Source organism: Chelonia mydas, chromosome 1 (assembly GCF_015237465.2).
Source record: "Chelonia mydas isolate rCheMyd1 chromosome 1, rCheMyd1.pri.v2, whole genome shotgun sequence".
Taxonomy (NCBI): domain Eukaryota; kingdom Metazoa; phylum Chordata; order Testudines; family Cheloniidae; genus Chelonia; species Chelonia mydas.
This window is the reverse complement of record NC_057849.1, coordinates 283,622,384-283,643,619: the sequence shown is the minus strand read 5'-3', so window position 1 is coordinate 283,643,619 and position 21,236 is coordinate 283,622,384.

Genomic DNA, 21,236 nt, shown 5'->3' with positions numbered 1-21,236 from the left:
TGTGAAAGAACACATGTGGGTGCATGTAAGTGCCAATAATTCCTACGTACCCATTAACCTCCAAGCATGTGTAGACCAACCCAATTTAGGATACACCTGTACTACTCAGGTGTGGGGAAAAGATTCTACTTGTCTAAATCCCATAGAGGGAGCCTGTCATTATGAGGTATTTCATCATTCCCTCAGCAAAGCCTCAGCAATAGTCCAGGTAGACACTCATTGTTTTTGTATTCGAAGTTTGTGTTCACACTTTTTGATAAATAGTTTCTATAAAGTCAATAACATAGGAATAGGAAACTTGTGTATATGTCAAGCTATACAAATTACTGGTTGTGACATCAATGTAACGGTGCACAATGTGTATACTGATGACATGTATGGTAAATATCAACTGTATAATGTATTAACACCAATTCATATTGAGGCAAATTTAAAAGCCATTCGCAAGCTTTTACAACACCAGAAGTTAGCTCAGTACCTAGATAACTTAAAAATTGAAGGGAAAAAAACCCCTCTCACACTTCAACATTCTATCGCGGAGATAAAATGTATCTCCAAGAGAATTAGGAATAAGACCACCCCTGCCTATTGGTGGGAAACAATTTTCCACACTAACATGGAAAACATAAGGTCAGCATGGTACATCCTTTTACATCCAATTGTGGTTTTGTTAATCATTCAAGGTATTTTGCTAATCTATGTAATAGGTCTTAATGTTAGCTTGTATCGACTGAAGAGTAAGAGTAAGAAAAAGAAGGTCCTAGCTTTTAATATTAACATTCTAGGGTTATCAGTTTAATATTTTAATAGTTCAATGTTATTTAGAGCTGCTATGCCTTATTAGGCTATAACATCTCCAAGGAGGGGATTGTTAGGTTGTGTTCGCTTTCATATGTTTTGTGACTCCAGGAATCCATGTTGGTTCCAAGATGGAGTTTTTATGCCCACATAAGCTGTAAATTAATTTTCCCCACTCTTTTATTTCTTCTGGAGTTGTAAACAACTTCTAGTCAGAACTTGTTTTCCTAAGGGTTTTCCTAGAAGGGGCTTCCCGCCTTTTCTAAGGGGTTTCCCGGGCAAGCGTATAAAAGACTGCCCCAAACATGGCCTCAGGGCTGTCCATCGGAGTGGCAGCCAGGGACGGTCACGGGTCATGGATCCTACCTGCAGGCATCTATCCACCATAGTGATAGGAGGGCTAGGAATTTTCCTTCAACAGCTTCCTCACCTGCAAGAAAGGGAAAAAGAGAAGATTCGTCATCCGCCGCTGTTCTCCTGGACACATCATCTGCTGTACCCAGTGGTCCTGAAGGAGCATCAAGCGACTCCTTGGAGATCCTCTCCAAAGGCTTACCATTAGCCAGAGGATTGAGGTCCCAAGAAACGGCCATCGCTTCAATCCGTGGAGAAGAGTTTTTTTTAATATATATCTGTTTATAGGGTTGAGTTTGGGGGTAATCACTGTATTGTGTCATTTTGCTGTTTATTCCCCTTCTTATCTGTCCCACCCTTTGTTATAAACCCTTCAATACACTTTATTTGATTTTATCTTTATTGCTTGACTCCTCATTATTTAGGGTGGGAGGGTCCTCTCTGCAGGAGAAAGGGGTCCTACCGGATGATAGCTGCTGGGCAGGGAGGCCAAACCTAGGGAGACAGGAAGCATAAGGGTCTCTTGTTTTAACACACACACACACACTCCTCCTTTGCCTTTCAGTCCTCTCCCCCTCTAACAGGCTGGACCCAATTATACTGGTAGCTGTAATTAGATATTTCTATTTTAGGCTGAGTTTTAAGAATTGAGAAATGTTAGGCAACCAGTTTTTATGCAGAGTGTTCCAGCATTACTGTGAGAGGAGTGTTTGCAAAGTAGGTTATTAAGAAAATACAACCATAAATAGGAAGTAGTTAACATCACAGGGCTGGTCTACACACACTCTGAGCAACTATTTTAACAAAATTGGTTACCTTTAAAAAGTAAATGTGACTGGAACGCGAGATAGGCATACTCAAAGTGTGTGTAGACCAGCCCACAATAGGGATCTCAGCACTTGAATGATCACAGTTATCACTGCTCCTCCACGAAAGATCTGCTCCCCACAGGAACTTCTTAATCTCCTTCATGCTCATGTATCTCCCTCCAGGCATCTGAACTGGCTTACTATTAATGCCATAGAATCTTCAGGATCCAACGTTCCATCTGACAGCTTCCCTTTCCAGCTCTCTTTAAAAACCTTCAGATGCTGTTTAACCAGCAGGAAAAGGCAGAAAATATTATTGACATTCCCCCTCTTTTCTTCCCTTTTTATCTGTTCCATCTTTTATTTAGTTATTTTATTTCTATCCTTGTTTTTCACTCTGGCTGCTAATGTAAGGGACACGAGAGTGGGGAAGATTTTCCTCAACTTTCAACAGGAGCCCATTGTAGGCACTTCCTCAGGGCAGGGACTACAGTAAAACAACCACATTTCATATTAAATTATGGTATGTCAACACTTTTCATTTAATGTTTTAAATATTAATAATGACTAATTATGAAGTTTTTTCCAATACAGATTTAGTAGTGGCAAATATGTATGTGGCAATACGATTTATGATGCTGAACTGGCTAGATAGGAGTGCAAACGTTTTAAAAACTGATAACATTCAGAATTAAATTGTCCTGTCATCTATAATTTTGCTTCCACAGTTTTCCATCATTTTGATACGACAAAGTGTGATCTAACGTCAGGGGTGAAAGTAAGTCTAGGGACTTACTGGCACGGGGCTGGGCAAGAGCCGGCTCTGCCAGGGCGGAGCCTCAGGCGGAAGGGGCGGGGCTGGGGAGGGTCAGAGCTCTGGCAGCGGTTTAAAGGGCCCTGGGCGGTAGCGGCGGCAGGAACCCTGGGCCCTTTAAATCGTCCCCAGAGCCCCACTGCCGCTTCTCCAGGGCTCCAGCAGCAGGGCTCCGGGGACGGGGCTCTGGCTGCCACTACTGCCCCGGGCCCTTTAAATCATCCCCGGAGCCTACCGGAGCCCGGGGGAAGCGGCGGTAGGGCTCTGTGGACGATTTAAAGGGCCCAGGGCTCGGCCGCCGCTACCGCCCCGGGCCCTTTAAATTGCCGCCCCAGCCCCGCCGCCGCTCCCCAGGTCTCTGGCAGCAATTTAAAGGGCCGGGGGCTCCAGCCGCTGCTGGGAGCCACAGGCCCTTTAAACTGCGCCTGGGGAAGCTGATCCACTCCGGTACAGTGCACCGGCTCTTGCCGGTACGCCATACCGGGGCATACTGGCTTACTTTCACCTCTGTCTAACGTCCTTCACAAACATAGCTTTGCAGCAGAAATCTAGATCTTTGGTTTAAATGTTAGAAGAGAAAGAAGGAACTCATGATTACGTTCCATCAGCCACATTTCAGCCTCTTCCTGTTCTGGGCTCAACCTATGACCTTTGCATTTGGGGTCAGTCATTTGGCTAAGAAATAGAAAAGATCCATTGCTCTCTTGAATGTTTTTTTATTTTGTCTTTGGTGGCATTAGTTTTTTGTTAAGAAGTTCAGAACAGCGTTCCACTGAGACTGTGACAGTAACGCACTTTGGTCAGTCCGGTACCTATCAGATTTCTCTTTCAATTTATTATATTAGTTTAGTGCATTACTGTAAAGTCCCCTTGTTGTGTAAAATACAATCTACGTTTTGCTCAAATTCCTCCTCGTGCTCACTGCAAATTTCAATATATAATTACTGCAAATGTAGAGGACCACTATTCTGTATAAACACAAGCTAATTATCTTTACTTTTAAGACCTTTCACTGCCTAGCTTTGCCTTGCCTATCCTCTCTTATATACTATTACTGACCTGGGCCTTGCCAATAATGCCAGCTCATTGCCCACTAGTCTAGTTTTCCCTCAGGAATCTTTATGCTTTTTCTCATGCTGTCCCTATGCGTGAGAGTTTCTCCTTTAACTTTTTTTTTCTTTCTTCACGTGTAGTATGTAGTGTGAACCTGAGAAATTAAATCTATCTGGAGCAGAATAGCCAGGACAGAGTGTTTCATCCATTTCTTTAAACTGCTCATTTTTGTGCTACATTGAAGGGGGATGATATTAGTATAAAAGAATGTTTCAACTTTCTTATCAAGTTCAAATCTTTCTTTCATTGTTTAATGGTATAATTAATTACTAATCTTTTCTATTTTTCTTATATAGAGGACAAACAGTTCCTGAATGAAGCTGAAATTGAAAAACTGCTGAAAGGCCTAGAATGGGGACTTGAATTATCATTGTGGCTATTTTTTTATGATGATCAGAACATCAATAATGTCTCATTTGCAGGGTCAACAGACTTAGTGTTCTGCTTTTCCGTTTCAGTACACAATTTCATTCAGTTGAGTTGCACTTTGAAGAATTCAAAGACAATGATTTTCTGCACAGTTGAGATGAGCACAAGTCCTCTCTATCTTGCTACTTAACAAATGTTTACATTTTATTTAGAAAAAATGGTTTTATTACATCAGTCAATTCACTTACTCGTTCCCTACCACTTCCTTCCACCCTACCCACGTTGAATCAGATAAATTATTACATTGATATTTGGTAATCACTGATCACCCATTTGCAACATTGACCAGTAGCTTTCACATTTACTACAGGTATGATGAAAAACAACCCTAGTGAATTCAACATTGTGAAGACGGAAAAATAAGACAAGCTAGGCAGCTTTACATAGAACCACACTGGGCTTGTCTTCACTAGACTTTACCAATTAACTTGAGGTACCTTTCACATTTATAAAAGCTAATATGGACATCCCCCATGCATTTCTTGCAGGCCAGAAACATTTGTTTCTTACCCTAGACTGACTCTAGGGAAAATCTGATGCCCTGCCCACCTTCCAGAAGTATCTAGATTCTAGCAAGTCAAGCCACTCTAGCACATCACAACTCAATGCATTCCCTTCTCTTTGGTATCCATTGCCAGCTGATTTTTATCTACTAGCCACATCTCTCTCCAATAACTAACAGTAGACTTTGTCATGCTTCTCTAACCTGTTTATTGTCACCTAATTTGTCTAAGAGGCATTATAAGAGCTTTGTTCACTTCCCTTTTAACTTTTTAGGATAATTAGTTTTAATTCACAGACTGAAAATGGAGTCTAATACTTCAGTATAAAAAACTTTCAAATGCAGAAAGTATTTCAGAGTGACACAGATTTTTTTAAAAAATAGATAAAAGCTGGAAATACTAGAAAAAACCTGGAGGGGGGGGGGAATCCCCCATTGGGCTGGGCTTTCAAGAGGAATAAAACATTCACAATGGGCTTTTCACATTCCTAGTTGACTGGTTTAATAGACCACACTGGATTTTCCATTTTTTTTAATAATGGGTATTAAACCAAAATTTAAAACCTAATTTTAAAAAAGTTGTATAATTTTATAGCCTACAGTGTATGCAAATAAATTTTGTGTCTTTATTCTCATCTCCAAGGCATACTTTTCCCCAATCCTTTGGGTGCAATTCATTTTTTATTTCACACACAAAAGCAATTTTGTTAATAAAACACAAAGGCGAACACATAATAGTATAGTTATGTAAATAAAAGGACATATGGGCAATTAGGGTATGTGAAGCGTTTTTGAAATAGTTGTAAAGACATTTGTAAAACAGTTCAATCTTTTTACTCAGTAACAGTCACAGTATCTGCTTAGTATGTTAATGCTTGATCACACCTTAAAACTTTAAATGTTTGGCAGTGGATTGAAATAGAAGCTTTATTGCTTGAGGCTGCTGATACAAAATAAATATTTTTGCAATGTTAATCAACTGGAATGTTCACAGCATACACTATTAATGGGCAATTTTTTGGCCAAAAATAATAAGGCTTTATTTATTTATTTGCAGTGTTCCAGTGGAAAAAAACTCCACCTAAAAATATTTGATTGAAAACGTTTCTTTTAAAGAATACTTTTTTAAAAAGTGTCATGTAGCATTATTGTGATTAAAATAAAAAGTGTTGCTGATGAACTCTTATATTGGTGATTTTTTTAAATTAAAATAAAGGATTACATGTAAACCATTCATACTTTAGTATCTTTGTTTCCCATCATTTGGAAGAAAGGATGAAGAAGCACAGAATTTTGATTTGGCTTGGTTGCTCTTTGACTTGAGGCCAGTTCTGATTACCATAGTGATGGAGAGCAGCAGTGGGAAGAAAGGAATCGGGATCTATTATTAAAAGTGGGGAATGACAAATCATGGGAAAGTACACAAAGAATGAAAGCTTTAAGAGAGGACAAAATTTACTTGGGAAAATAATGAAATGAAAAGCAGAAGAAGAGGAGGAAGAGAGGATCAACTAAGAAGATAAATGTCTGAAAAAATTAGATAAGAAGAAAACTTACCCTGAAGATGTCCACTGATGATACTTAACTCAAATTTTCTGATTGTGGTTGGTGCATATCCTCCATCAGCACATCACAAATTAAGTTTCCATGAATTTGCCCTTTTTTAAAATGCTTGCATCAAGTCCTGGGATTATATGTACAAAACTGGTTAATAAAGATAATATGAAACTGGAGACAGTACAATAGAAATTAACTAGTAATTCAAGGGTCCTTGGGTCTGATTCAACAAGTTATTTAGGTATTTAGCAAGGTGATGAGCATCTTCAAGTCTTATTCAAGAAAATAGGAGCTAAGGATGCTCAGCAATGCACAGGATCAGGCCCTACAACTTGTGGATAAAACACATGAATAGTCCCATTGACTTAGATGAGAGTACACACGAGCTTAAAGTTACACAAGAAACTTGTTGAATTGGGGCCTTAGTAATTCAGTAGGGAAACTATGGGCCCAGGGCCAGCTCCAGGCAGCAGCTTTCCAAGCAGGTGCTTGGGGCGGCATTTAGAACGGGGCAGCAGTCCGTGTCCCGTAGTGGCAATTCGGCGGCAGCTCTGCCGCTCTTCCCGCCGCGGTGGCTTTCGGCGGCAGCTCCGCCACTCTTGCAGTGGCAGCAATTCGGCGGTGACTGCTTGGGGCGGCAAAATTGGTAGAGCCACCCCTGTATGGCCAAAGTCAGTCCTGGCATAACTAGGCACAAATGCCTTTTACTTACATAGGAGTTACCCACCCATGTATATGAGGCCTGATTTAGTGCTAAATACATGTTCTTTGAAGATTGGATGTGGGATTCACTAAAACAGCATTACAAAGAGTGTAGAAAATAAATATACTATTCCATAGTAAATACAAGAATAGAAGGGATCATGAACTTAAGAAATCAAAGTAGATTTTTATTTACATAGAGGAAATATTAATATTAGAGATGGGCCTGCATCAAAATCCAAGACCAGGACACACCAAATCTTGTGGAGAAGGAGTTCTCAGAATCCAAGATCAGATCTGAATCTGAATTTCTTGTCTCATTCCTATAACTATCAAAGGACAAACCTAAACACCTGAATTTTGGTGGGGCTCAAAAATACGAATCTTGTTCTCACCTCTAGGTAACTCAGTGCACAGACTAAACTATTGAGGGCAGCATTAGATGCACCCACATACATTGATTTTAAAAATAGGAAGAATATGCTGATCTCATCTGGAATACTATGTGAAATTCAAAAGGAGAGGCATGGCATAAAGAACTTTTTAACTAACATTTTCCAGCACAAAACATTCCCTCCACTATAGAATAGATATTGCCAGTTGTTTCTTGTCAGGACAGGCTTTGAACTGAACCAACAAGGAAACTGAATTACTTCACCGTTTTAAGTGTGAGATTGCTTTGGGGCAAAGAGTGGAATTTACATCAGTTCTATCACATCTTTTCTCTTTTGCTTGCATATGTAATCAAACACTGAAACCCAATTTTTTGCATAGTTTGTTTTAAGGAATGTTTTATCGGCATTTCACATTTGTTCTGCTTAATGTTTGTGAAGAAATTAGATGCCAAATTAAAAAAAAAGTATCAAATTGATCTGTTGTAGTAGCCTGTAGGCAAATGCTAAGTGCCCAAATGCATCTGAGGCCACGTCGACACTACAAACTTTGGCTGACGAAAGTTACATCAGCTTAAAGCTGTTGCAGTTAATATATCACTCATACGCATGCATCCTTGGCTTTTTGTGTCAGTGATGCGCGTACTCACCAGAATTGCTTGAGTCAATGCACAGTGTGGTGCACCATAGGTAGGTATCCCCACGTGCAAATCGAAACCATCCAGAGTTCTATCTTTTGGGATGTTTTGGCAATGTGTGGTGGGCAGAAATGAGTCGACACTACAAACTTTGGCTGACGAAAGTTACATCAGCTTAAAGCTGCTGCAGTTAATATATCACTCATACGCATGCATCCTTGGCTTTTTGTGTCAGTGATGCGCATACTCACCAGAATTGCTTGAGTCAATGCACAGTGTGGTGCACCATAGGTAGGTATCCCCACGTGCACCCCACGGGGTGACTGGGAGCAAGAGGTCAAACTTCTAAAACAAATTTTGAAAGAGAAATGTGTTAAAGAGACATAGAGGTAAACAGTAACTAGGAAAAAATACAACATGGTTTTACAAAAGGTAGATTGTGCCAGACCAACCTGATCTCTTTCTTTGAGAAGGTAACTGATTTTTTAGACAAAGCAAATTCACGAGATCTAATCTAAGGATTTCAGTGAGGCATTTGATACAGTTCCACATGGGAAATTATTAGTCAAATTGGGGAAGATGGGGATTAATCTGAGACTTGAAAGGTAGATAAGGAACTGGTTAAAGGGGAGACTACAATGAGTCATACTGAAATGTGAACTGTCAAGCTGGAGGGAGGTTACTAGAGGAGTTCCTCAGGGCTCAATCTTGGGACCAATCTTATTTAACATGTCAATTAGTGACCTTGTCAGAAAAAGTGGGAGTATGCTAATAAAATTTGGAGATGACACAAAGTTGGGAGGTATTGCCAATATGGAGGAAGACCGGAAAATCATACAAGAAGATCTGGACGACGTTGAAACCTGGAGTAATAGAAATGGCATGAAATTTAATAGTGCAAAGTCATGCACTTAGGGACTAACAACAAGAACTTTTGTTATAAACTGGGGACTTAATCAGAGGAGAAGCAACTGAGCAGAAAAAAGACCTGGGTCAATTAGTTGATCAGAGGATGACTATGAGCCACCAATGTGATACGGATGTGAAAAGGCTAATGCAGTCCTATGATGCATCAGGAGAGGTATTTCCAGTAGAGACAGGGAAATTTTAGTACCATTACACAAGATATTAGAGAGATCTCATCTGGAATACTGTGTGAAATTCTGGTCTCCCATGTTTAAGCAAGATGAATTCAAATTGGAACAGAGAAGGGCTACTAGCATGATCAAATAATGGAAAACCTACCTTATAAGAGGAGACTCAAAGAGCTTGGCTTGTTAAGTCTAACCAAAGGAAGGCTGAGGGGAGATATGGTTGCTCTCTATAAATACATCCTAGAGATAAATACAATGGAGGATGAAGAGTTATTTAAGTTAAGCACCAATGTTGACACTAGAACAAACGGCTATAAGCTGGCTATCAACAAGTTTCGGCTTGAAATTAGACAAAGGTTTCTGACCATCAGAGGAGTGAAAGTCTGGAACAGCCTTCCAGTGGGACAAAAATCCTAACTGGTTTCAAGATTGAGCTTGATAAGTTTTTGGAGGGGACGGTATGATGAGACTGCCTACAATCGTATATAGCTGATCTGCGACTGATAGTAGCAAATATCCCCCATGGGTGGTCATGGACACTAGATGGGGTGGGCTCTAAGTTACAACCGAGAATTCTTTCCCATGTGCCTGGCTGCTGGGTCTTGCCAAAATGCTCAGAGTCCAACTGACCTCCATATTTGGGGTTGGGAAGGAATTTTCCCAGGTCAAACTGGCCTGGGTTGTTTGTTTTTTTCCCCCCTTTTTCTGCAGCATGGGGCAGGGTCACATACAGTTTAAACTAGTGTAGATGGTGCATTCTCTGTAACTCAAAGTCTTTAAATCATGATTTGAGGACTTCAGTATCTCAGTCAGAGGTTATGGGTCTATTACAGGAGTAGGTGGATGATGTTCTGTGGCTTGCAATGTGCAGGAGGTCAAACTAGGTAAATGGCCTGTGCTACCACTGAGGTGGGACATTTGACCAGCTGACTAAGGAAGAACAGGGACTCTGCCCTATTTAGATCTAAAGAATGCCTTTGTTCTCTGGTGAGTCCTTTGCATCCCTCCAGGGGGAATTCCTAGCCATACACTCATCAGCAACAACATAACCCTTCATAAATTAAATATAAATGCTTCTGTAATTTACAGGGTTAGTAAATATTTTAATAGTGGTTAATCAATTCTTATACTGTTAGAATCCAGCCAATCAATTGGTTGTTTGTATCTATAACACTTTCTACTGATGTGCTTACGACCATCTGTACCACAGTACTCATGTCTATAACATGCTTATTACCATCTAATAATATATTAACTCTTGTGATACAGGCAGGCCAGGGAGCTGTGGGAGAGTGCTAGAGGGGAAATATATAAGATCAAGGCTAATTAAGGTGTGGTTCCCTGTAGACTAGGGAAGGTGGCTGCAGGTTAATTGGAGCACCTGCAGTCAATTAAGGCCCTGTTAGGAACCTAATAAAACCCCCTGCTTCAGGCAGACAGAGGAGAAGGAGGAGAGAGGACTGGAGCTTGGAGGTGTGCTGTGAGACTTAGAAAATCAGAGAACTGAAGTAAGGGGGACCCTGCCCCAGTAGGGGAGGGAGACTCCCCTCTCCAGCATTTAAGGACTGCAGGTACCCCACCCAAGGGGGAAGAGGGTAAGAACCTGAAGGGGTTGAGAGGGGCGGGGGCTCAGAGTGAGGAGAAAACCCAGACCCCTTGCCTGCTTCCCTCCTTTACCACCTTCCTGGGCCACTAGCGGGGCCATAGATGCCCCAAGAACAGGGGCAATGGGTGGCATCTTAGCTCCCTGCCAAGAAAAGTGCAGGACTCACCAGACTAACATTGGCCATCTTGTCACATGCTGTATAAACTATGTGACCTTTAATATAAGTACTACTGAAATAACAGAATTATAATAAGAAAAGGAGTACTTGTGGCACCTTAGAGACTAACAAATTTATTAGAGGATAAGCTTTCGTGAGCTACAGCTCACTTCATCACGAAAGCCATTTGCCACTTCCATCCTGAGCTGCCTCTTGATTCCTGCACCCTCCCCAAACAAAGAATCGGGTACTGCAAAACCTTTTACATGCCAGTAAGTAGCTATTTGACCACTGCAGGCTCTCCAAGAGACTGAAAGATGAGAACAGGCACCTCCCAAGCTCCTGAATGGTACGGCTGACATCGAGGGAACTGAATCTATGATGGCCCTGCTGAAAAGAGTTGCTGCAAACACTTTAGAAATCAAGACCATAATGGCCACTGTGCAATCCACTCTTATGTCAATTGATTCCTCTCTGCAATCACCAACAGGATGGCTGAAGCAAGATATAAGTAATGGAGGATCAGGTACAAGGCTCTCTGCCTAGGTGCAGAGAAGCCTTAAAGACATCTTCTGTAAAATCTAAATGGGCAGACCTCAAGGGGAGGTCTTGTCATCATAATCTGAGAATTGAAGGGGTACCTGAAGGAGCAGAGCAAGGCAAAATCCTATAATTTGTCCCCCAGCTCCTTAGAAGGGCTTAGACTACGAGATGCTTTTGAGAACGAGGAGTACTTGTGGCACCTTAGAGTAACAAATTTATTTGAGCATAAGCTTTCGTGGGCTAAAACCCACTTCACTGAATGCATGCAGTGGAAAATACAGTAGGAAGATAGATAGATAGAGAGAACATGAAAAAATGGGTGTTGCCATACACACTATAATGAGAGTGATCAATTAAGGAGAGTTTGAGTTTCTGCTAGAAAAAGCACGTAAGTCCATGGCTCAAGCCCCAAATGCCAAACCTCATGCATTGATTGTCAAGTTTCTGAGTCATTCTTAAGAGCAGCAATAATGCAGCTAGCTCATGATTTAAAACGCTGTTGGGGGAACGCTATGTAATGAGAATTTTTCGGTGTTTAGCAAAAGATGTGGTAGAAGAGAGAGCCTTTAGTAGGGCTAGAGAACTTGCCAAGCAACAAGGGCTCAAATATTTCATTGTTTCCAGCTTGGTTCAATGTCCGGATCAGTGAGGATGTGCATCCATTCCAAAAGCCGCAAGAAGCAGAAAGTCTTTTTAACTAGCCTGCAGAAAACTTTATTATTAATGTTTATTACGGACAGTAGAGTCTAAAGGGCCAGCCAAGAACGGGGCCCCAGTGTGCTAGACACTTTACAAACAGAGTAGTAGACTATCCCTGCCCTGAAGAGTTTATAATCTAAATAGACAAGACATCACAGGAGTAGAAATACAAGCAGAGTGAACAATATGATGAAATCATGCCATTAGTGCCAGGATTTTATTTATCTATTGGGGTGGGTTTAGGTAGGAGAGGATAACCTCCATGGAAAGAAAAGGGAAGGGGGGTGAAGGGGAGTGCAGAAGAGTGGCAAGTGTGGAGCGAAGCTGAAGTCAAGAGACTGGGAAGGAGGGAGAAGGGTTGGCTGTTTGCTACAATCAGCACAGGACCGAGAAAGTACAGTAAAAACTACAGAGAGTTCTCTGAATGTTTGAGTATTTGTTCTGCATTGTCAAATTCACTTTCCTTGTAATCACTTGTCATGTCTGCCCTACTTGCAGATATGAACCTATCCAGTGACTGTGATAACTTTCTTTTCTGGGTTCTCTTCTGCTCCTAGTATAGCCTTTATTAGCTTTTGTGACATGTAATTCAGTTCTCTTCAGTGGCTGATTGTGAGGTGCCCCACTAGAGCAGTTAAGGGAAGGGTGAACACAAAATGAATATTCTGCCTAAGCTTCTCTATGTTCTAAGGCTAGGTAGCTGACCTCTATATATTCCTCCATACTGGAGCCTTCCCAGGTAGCCCTGGTCAACAGCCACAACTATTATTTGAAAGCAAACAAAACAAATGGGCCAGGGAAGGATTTAGGTTCCCAGACCTACAAAATTACTGTTGTGCTTTTATCACAGCACAGTTGTCAAACTGTTTCCAGCATGCTACTACCTCCCCACCTGGGTAAAAGTTGAATGTGTACTAAACACCCGATTCCCCCTGTGGGTTTTGTCTGTGTTTGGACAGTGCCTACCATAGTGGGCTCTGCTTGGCTCTTCTTGTTGTTCAGTAGAGAACAAGAAGGTGCTTACAGTGGTGGCTGCACAAAGGGTGTGGACAGTCCTAGCTAAGAGGTACCAGCTTCATCCTCTCCTTCCTGCAGAGGTGCCTACGTGGGGCAACCCGGACTTCCACATTGGGAACAAACCTATAATTTTGAAGAATTTGCTGAGCAAGGGCAGCATACGGGTCTCCTAATTAGTCAGTGGTGAGAGCTTTGTCCCTTTTATGCTACAGCAGTGCTCCAACCTGCCCCCCTCAGCAGCATGGCATTACCTACAGCTAAGACATTTACTAACATATCAGTTTGTCCCAGACTTACTAGGACTGTCAGAGGCCTCAAACTACTGGGAACTTTATAAATGCTTCATAAACTCCCCTGTCCACTATGTATGCTTATTAATAAAGAAAAACTCTGTTAGACTAGAGTACTTTGTGAAAGCCTGGGAAGGGGATTTATCACAGCCCTTAAAAGTATTCCCATGGCAGAGCATATTACACAATGTTACAAACGCTTCTGTTGCTCTCCGGCTATGCTACATACAACAAGAGATTTTATTCAAAATATATTGGATGCCATAAAGGTTGCACAAGATGAAGGCCTTTTCCTCGGTTTGCTGGTATTGTACTACAGACAATGGGACACCTTCATATGCTATGGAACTGTCTAATGATCAGGCAGCTGTGAAAAAGAGAGAGATGACAGTTAAAATTGCACTTGACGTCAGCAGCCAAACCTCTGCTGAAAATTATATCCTAGGATACTTACCTGATAAACTGGGTTTAACTCCTCCACAAAGACTTTGGTTCTGGAGGGCTGCAATGATCACCAAGTCCGTTTTACAAAGATGAAGGAGTAGGCTTATGCCCAGAGTAGCGCAGTGGCATTCAGACCTGTCTGAACGAGCAGCCAATGAAAGAATAGCTTCTCACTCTAGACATCAGTTATATGACGTTTGGATACTGTTTCTAGGTACTGTATGTTTGGAGAAAAAAAAAAACACAACACCTTGAGACTGTTAGAAGAATGCCAGACCTCCATTTCACTTAACCCCCTCCCCGTCTAGTCCCTTCCTAATATATTCCCTTCCTCCTCTTTTATTATTGTAACCCCTGTCAAAGGGCATGTCTGCCCTGTAGCACCATCTGCTGGCCAAGGATCGCTCTGTTGAGGCCTACCTCTGTTTCCCCTTCACCCAGGGGCCCTCCAGAACTTCACCCAGGCCAGATATTCAAAATATTGCCCCTTCTGGGGTCCAGTTTATTTAGCCCTGCACAAAGTCTTGAAAAAAAACCAACTCAAATTTACAAAGTCTTCATTGCAGTTTCAGATGGGCCCAGCTTCCCACCTGATGGTCAGAGTTCTAACACTAGGTTTCAGAGTAGCAGCCGTGTTAGTCTGTATCCGCAAAAAGAAAAGGAGGACTTGTGGCACCTTAGAGACTAACCAATTTATTTGAGCATAAGCTTTCGTGAGCTACAGCTCACTTCATCGGATGCATGAAATAGCTTATACTCAAATAAATTTGTTAGTTCTAACACTAGTGACTCTTCTGCTCCAGTTCCAATCTGGACCCAGCCCTTCCTCACTGAGGGTCTGTCTTCCTGCTCTCCCAACACTTCTTGCCTGGAATTTGGCCTTCTCCACAGGCCTTCCCTGCTGGTGCCTTCCCCCTGCTGACTCAGTGCCCGATAGGAGCCTTCCTAGACCCTGCAGCGTTTGTAGGCATCTGCCAACCAGCTGCACCTGTCTCCCCCTTCATAAGGCCCAGGTACCTTCCCTTAAGCCCTATTGGGCAGCGGGTGATTAGTCAGGTGCACTGAACCTCACTCCCTCTTAAAGGGGCCAGTCACCCTGTTGACACTCGCACACTGATGTGCTATGTTTATGTAGTATCAAATTGTCTTGTATTTATGCAGCTTTGATGAGTTGTAAAATTTCATATTTCTGCTGGAGATCCCATGAAGTGTACAATAATCAGGAATATATACAAGCTGTAAGTCATCTTCTTTTGTACTTCTTATGGACTATTTCTTTATAAAAATCAGTACAAAATTAATTACACAGAAAATGCCTATACCTAGCTGCACTCATGGTTTTAATATGCTAATAAGAAGTTTGGGGCTAGGAATTAAGTAATAAATTAAAATCCAATTTGTGTTCCAAATCACTTAGAAACAAACCTGTACCGCACCTGTGTTTCACCTATATAGCTCTCCTGTACAGGGATGGGATTTCATATTGGGATAGGGTTGATGCATCCTGTGACTTTTCTGTAGTCATCTCAGTCACTGTATGGTCATAATGTGGTTAGCAATGAAAGTCCCAAAAATTGTTATAGCAGCTGCCTTTCAAAAAAAACCTTGTAGTGGAAAAAGAAATAATCAGGGATACAGGATTTTGATCATCTCATCCGCATGTACTCTACTGCACTTAATTCAATATCTGTCTGGAGGCACACACAATATCCTCAGGGTCTTTCCATAGACTGTCAATTATGTTGCTTTCATTACGTTTTTTACAGGGCTGCCAGCAAAAATTACCCTGAAAGTCACCTGACTCTCAGTCTTGCTCTAATCTATGCCTCCTCTTGGTATGTGCTCTTTGGTTGCTGAATCACAGAGTGGGATATTGTAAATCCTGATATCACTGAAGAGAAGGCCAACCCTTTCCACCAGAATGCAGCCAACTGAGTTGAGAGTTGAGGGTACACAGCACCTTGCAAGATCAAGCTCTTGGAGCAGAAGGACCAAAGTCCTGTTTTGTTATATAACAATGAAGTCCTTTGTGGCCACAGATGTGTTACAGAAGCACATGTGCCATTGTAGATAGATGATGTCATTCTGTGTTTGAAGAGTTCGGAAGGCATGTATTTTGGTTTTGCCTTTCATTTATTTAGTTTATTTGCTGATTATATAATAAACTATACAATATTTGTACTCAAATTCGGTTTGAAATTTCTGAGTTCTTGAGTTACTACCTGGATGTCTATCGAACATGGGAACTCTTATTACTCAGTTTCTGTTGGATGTATAGCTAACCATATCCTTTTTTTAGATTAAAATATTTTGTCTGGTTTCAGTATCAGAGCAGATAAGAAGAGGAAAACAATACAATTATATATCGTATAATCAGAAAATAAACAAAACTATTAGGTGAACTACACAAATAATAGACAGGTTTCAGAGTAGCAGCCGTGTTAGTCTGTATTCGCAAAAAAAAAAGGAGTACTTGTGGCACTTTAGAGACTAACAAATTTATTTGAGCATAACCTTTTGTGAGCATCCGATGAAGTGAGCTGTAGCTCACGAAAGCTTATGCTCAAATAAATTTGTTAGTCTCTAAGGTGCCACAAGTCCTCCTTTTCTTTTTACAAATAATAGAAGTACTGGTTTCTTTTGTTTGTTATTTTGTGAATTATAGCACTTAACATTGGACTATAGGCAAAACTGGAACAATTAGCCATGTTCCCACTAAGCGGAAAAAATATAAGTGAGAGTGTCCTCAGATTTTATCTTTTCCAGATTTTGCTCTGAAGGGAAACTTAAAAATATTAAGGCTGTATCTCATTCTTTCGTAGAAAGAGGTTGATCTATTATTTTTTGTACATTACTAAAGTGAATTGTTAGCAACTCCATGGGTCAACAAAGAATTCAAGACTTTTTTCTTTGCATTGTATTGGCCATCTGAATTTGTGATATCATTCCAGTGTTCTGTTATATGATTAAATGTTACCATGGTTGCGGGATGGGAGGGTGAGAATGATAAAAATAATATCACATAAATGATTAACCATTTGGAGTTTACACTGTGAGGAAAGGAAGTTTTATACTTGTCTTCTTAAGGGCCATATACTGATTTAATTGCACACCCCAAACTTGAAATGAAATTAATGAAATTTGCAATGTGCAAAGAATGGAGGATGACTGTCCTAAAAAAATAAGCTTTATATTACAGTCAAGGGTTTGTCTACACAGCTATAGGCTAAGATGTGAATTTAAACTGAGATAGGTTTCAGAGTAGCAGCCGTGTTAGTCTGTATCCACAAAAAGAAAAGGAGTACTTGTGGCACCTTACAGACTAACAAATTTATTTGAGCATAAGCTTCATCATCCAGTGAAGTGAGCTGTAGCTCATGAAAGCTTATGCTCAAATAAATTTGTTAGTCTCTAAGGTGCCACAAGTACTCCTTTTCTTTAAACTGAGATAGTTATACCATTATAACTCCATGTTGACACTCTTAGTACATGATCGTTGGTTTATCTTATGTTACTTCGGAGCTGTTTAAGCTACCCCTCCCCCAATCACTCTGAATAAAAGTGCCTATGGGGAGTTATACTGGTATAACTATATAAATTTAAATATACCAGTATAATTGGTAAACCTACCCCTTGTAGACTAGCCCTGGGAGATGCTGGTCAACAGGTTAATAAAATAAAAGATGGATTTGAACTTAAGTTTTCCTGGGTCTTTACTCAGGGTTAATACTTTTAAAAGTCACTCTGTGCTTCTCTAGATTTCATTGATACAGAATTACAAAAGCCTTGAATGTAGAGCTGTTATTTTGACTTAAACTGTTTATAGTCTACCAATAAATTTACCCAGTGAAGTGTGTTAATTGTATGAATTTTGCTGAGTAGAAAAATATATGTATATTTAGTACAGATATTTATTAAAGGTTGGAGTTTCATGTTCCATTCAAACTGAGAAAATTACATTATTTCCCACAGGTACAATTTTTTAGTTTCTGCAGGAAAAAAAAAGGGCTATATTAAACTTTTGGCTTCTGTTTTCAGCAGCTGCTGCTATAATTGCCCCCAGTTTCCCAGGCTTACATTTTTCCAGGTGCTGAAACACTGCCATGGCTATGCCAAAATGTTTTCAATCATGCACGTGATTTTAGAGGCTGTGCTGAGGACCCTTTTAACATTCATCACTCACTGTATTAATTAATTTACTTCTGAATACGTGATCAAAAAGGAAATATGTGGAGGAATTAGGTGCTGAGTGAATACACTAGTGAGAGAATGGGGTTTAGGGAGCTGTATCTTCCCCCACCCTCCACAGCATCTGGGCAGGATTTCAAATTAATGTCCTATTCATCACTGGGGAGGGGGACTGGCTACCAGGATGGTCCGCACACCACAGCCTCAAGGCAATGCAGTCTGCTTAGGAGGAGTACAGTCACCTGAAGTGTGTGCTGATACCTGCAGCACGTGATAGGAAAGGCAGCACACTGCTCCATTGGGACATGATCCAATGCGCATTGAAATTAGTGGGATTTCTTTCCATTGACTTCAACGAGTTTTGGCTCAGAACCCTACAAAGGAGCAGCAGTGTGCAACTCACAGCATTGGTGCAGTTTCATGCTTGACCTGTACCAGCAAGATAGCTATTGGAAATAACATCTAGTGGGCATCATTTTGCTCCCCACCTGCAACACTTCTCCTATTCATGAGAGTAAACTTTTATCTAAATCCTGATGGCTATTAATGGCATGTAATAGAAGGTGTCATGAGATAAAAATGAATACAGCTTAAAACTTTGGACAGAGCTTTTCACCCCATCTAGAGTATACAGCATACATGTGAACATGCTAAGCATTTCATCCCGAACTCCAAAGCTAATGGAAAGCACATGCTGTGGCTTTGCCAAATTAACATAACAGATAAACCTAGTTTTGTATATGAGTATTTTATTATTCCGTTTTTTTGCTGTGTCTTGGCTTTGACTGTAGACAGAATGATACACAGATTAGTGCAAAGAAGAGTAATGTGTTTAGTTCTGGCCTTGGATAGAAAATCAAATCCTCATGGAATATTCATAAAAGATCTGGAGAAAGGGGTAAACAGTGAGGTGGCAAAGTTTGCAGATGATACTAAACTGCTCAAGATAGTTAAGACCAAAGCAGACTGTGAAGAACTTCAGAAAGGTCTCACAAAACTAAGTGATTGGGCAACAAAATGGCAAATGAAATGTGATGTGGATAAATGTAAAGTAATGCATATTGGAAAAAATAACCCCAACTATACATACAATATGATGGGGGCTAATTTAGCTACAACTAATCAGGAAAGAGAAATTGGAGTCATCGTGGATAGTTCTCTGAAGACGTCCACGCAGTGTGCAGTGGCAGTCAAAAAAGCAAACGGGATGTTAGTAATCATTAAAAAAAGGATAGAGAATAAGATGGAGAATATCTTATTGCCCTTATATAAATCCATGGTACGCCCACATCTTGAATACTGCGTACAGATGTGGTCTCCTCATCTCAAAAAAGATATACTGGTATTAGAAAAGGTTCAGAGAAGGGCAACTAAAATGATTAGGGGTTTGGAACGGGTCCCATATGAGGAGAGATTAAAGAGGCTAGGACTTTTCAGCTTGGAAAAGAGGAGACTAAGGGGGGATATGATAGAGGTATATAAAATCACCCTGATATCTGCTGGGAGAGCAATATAGCAGTGCACAGACAATCCAGGAAGTTTTTGGAAAGGGTAGGGGACAATTTCCTGGTGCAAGTGCTGGAGGAACCAACTAGGGGCAGAGCTCTTCTTGACCTGCTGCTCACAAACTGGGAAGAATTAGTAGGGGAAGCTAAAGTGGATGGGAACCTGGGAGGCAGTGACCATGAGATGGTCGAGTTCAGGATCCTGACACAGGGAAGAAAGGAGAGCAGCAGAATACGGACCCTGGACTTCAGAAAAGCAGACTTTGACTCCCTCCGGGAACTGATGGGCAGGATCCCCTGGGAGAATAACATGAGGGGGAAAGGAGTCCAGGAGAGCTGGCTGTATTTTAAAGAATCCTTATTGAGGTTACAGGGACAAACCATCCCGATGTGTAGAAAGAATAATAAATATGGCAGGCGACCAGCTTGGCTTAACAGTGAAATCCTTGCTGATCTTGAACACAAAAAAGAAGCTTACAAGAAGTGGAAGATTGGACAAATGACCAGGGAAGAGTATAAAAATATTGCTCGGGGATGCAGGAGTGAAATCAGGAAGGCCAAATCACACCTGGAGTTGCAGCTAGCAAGAGATGTTAAAAGTAACAAGAAGGGTTTCTTCAGGTATGTTAACAACAAGAAGAAAGTCAAGGAAAGTGTGGGCCCCCCCTTATTGAATGAGGGAGGCAACCTAGTGACAGAGGATGTGGAAAAAGCTAATGTACTCAATGCTTTTTTTGCCTCTGTCCTCATGAACAAGGTCAGCTCCCAGATGGCTGCACTGGGCAGCATGGCATGGGGAGGAGGTGACCAGCCCTTTGTGGAGAAAGAAGTGGTTCGGGACTATTTAGAAAAGCTGGACGAGCACAAGTCCATGGGGCCGGATGCGCTGCATCCGAGAGTGCTAAAGGAGTTGGCGGATGTGATTGCAGAGCCATTGGCCATTATCTTTGAAAACTCATGGCGATCCGGGGAAGTCCTGGATGACTGGAAAAAGGCTTAATGTAGTGCCCATCTTTAAAAAAGGGAAGGAGGAGGATCCTGGGAACTACAGGCCAGTCAGCCTCACCTCAGTCCCTGGAAAAATCATGGTGCAGGTCCTCAAGGAATCAATTCTGAAGCACTTAGAGGAGAGGAAAGTGATCAGGAACAGTCAGCATGGATTCACCAAGGGCAAGTCATGCCTGACTAATCTAATTGCCTTCTATGATGAGATAACTGGCTCTGTGGATGAGGAGAAAGCGGTGGACGTGTTGTTCCTTGACTTTAGCAAAGCTTTTGACACCGTCTCCCACAGTATTCTTGCCAGCAAGTTAAAGAAGTATGGGCTGGATGAATGGACTATAAGGTGGATAGAAAGTTGGCTAGATTGTCGGGCTCAACAGGTAGTGATCAATGGCTCCATGTCTAGTTGGCAGCCGGTATCAAGTGGAGTTCCCCAAGGGTCGGTCCTCGGGCCGGTTTTGTTCAATATCTTCATAAATGATCTGAAGGATGGTGTGGATTGCACCCTCAGCAAGTTTGCAGATGACACTAAACTGGGAGGAGAGGTAGATACGCTGGAGAGTAGGGATAGGATACAGAGGGA